Source organism: Elephantulus edwardii, unplaced genomic scaffold, assembly GCF_000299155.1.
Source record: "Elephantulus edwardii isolate Elephantulus edwardi_28Jun2011 unplaced genomic scaffold, EleEdw1.0 scaffold00058, whole genome shotgun sequence".
NCBI lineage: Eukaryota > Metazoa > Chordata > Mammalia > Macroscelidea > Macroscelididae > Elephantulus > Elephantulus edwardii.
Window position 1 is genome coordinate 7,268,453 of NW_006399808.1, and position 1,148 is coordinate 7,269,600.

The 1,148-nt window shown below is 39.9% G+C and overlaps 1 pseudogene; it reads left to right on the top strand.

The window, feature by feature from the left end:
• The window catches only part of LOC102851119, a 105,457-nt pseudogene that overhangs the window by 57,994 nt on the left and 46,315 nt on the right, over nt 1-1,148 (top strand).

The following is a 1,148-nucleotide window of genomic DNA, read 5'->3' on the forward strand; positions in this document are numbered from 1 at the left end:
TACTAATGTGAAACTTACACTTGGACCAAGAGGCAGTCGTCAGAACAGAGCAAGGAAACACTGCATGGTTCAAAATTGGGAAGGGCGTACACCAGGGATGTGTCCTGTCTCCATACCTTTTCAACCTGCATGCAGAAGAGATTACCCAGGAGGCTGGCCTCTATGAGGAGAAATGTGGGGTCAGGATTTGTATCTTTGAATCAGTATATGAGGGAGGCTTAATACAAGCTAGAATTCACCCTGCATTCCTTAAGAGTCAACTTTGTTCTTAGTTTGTATTTACTGAATCCCTCCCTCCTGAGATAAGCATAAGGTTAACAGTAGAAAGGAACCTGGCCTTATCTGCAAAAGACTTCCCCAAGATCCCTTGTTTTTGCTTTCTACTCCCTTGTGATTTTCCTTTCTTTACCTTCCTGATGATTTTAAATAAATACACTGAGAAGCATGGCTTGAGGCTCTTCAGTCAAGAACTGCTGGCCCCCTGTTTTTATGCTCTTTGTTCTATCTCATTCTTGGTTGTCTGTCTCATTATTAATAATTATAAAAATACTTTCAGTAGAATGTTAAATGATTCAGGAAGCATCGAAAGAAGATGGAAGGAGTACCCAGAGTCACTGTATCATAAGGAACTGGCTGAAAGAGAAGAATTTAATGAAATAACATATGAGCAAGAGCCTATAATGATGAAGGAGAAAGTTCAAGTTGCTCTGAAGGAAAGGCTCCAGGAGTTGACAGCATACCAATTAATTTATTTCAACAAACAGATACTGCCCTGGATGTGCTCACTAAGTTGTGCCAGGAAATCTAGAGGACAGCCAGCTAGCCAACTGACTGGAATAGATCAATATTTGTTCCCATTCCAAAGAAAGGTGACTCAACAGAGTGTGGAAATTATCAAAGAATATCATTGATATCACATGCAAGCAACATTCTGCTGAAAATTATCAAAAAACGTTTGAAACAATATGTCAACAGAGAACTACCAGATGTGCAGGCTGGATTTAGAAGAAGTCGTGGTACTAGGGATATTATAGCCAATGTTAGATGGATCTTGGCAGAAAGCAGAGACTATCAGAAAAATGTCTATCTGTGCTTCATTAACTATGCAAAGGCTTTTGACTGTGTGGATCACAACAAGCTATGGCTGA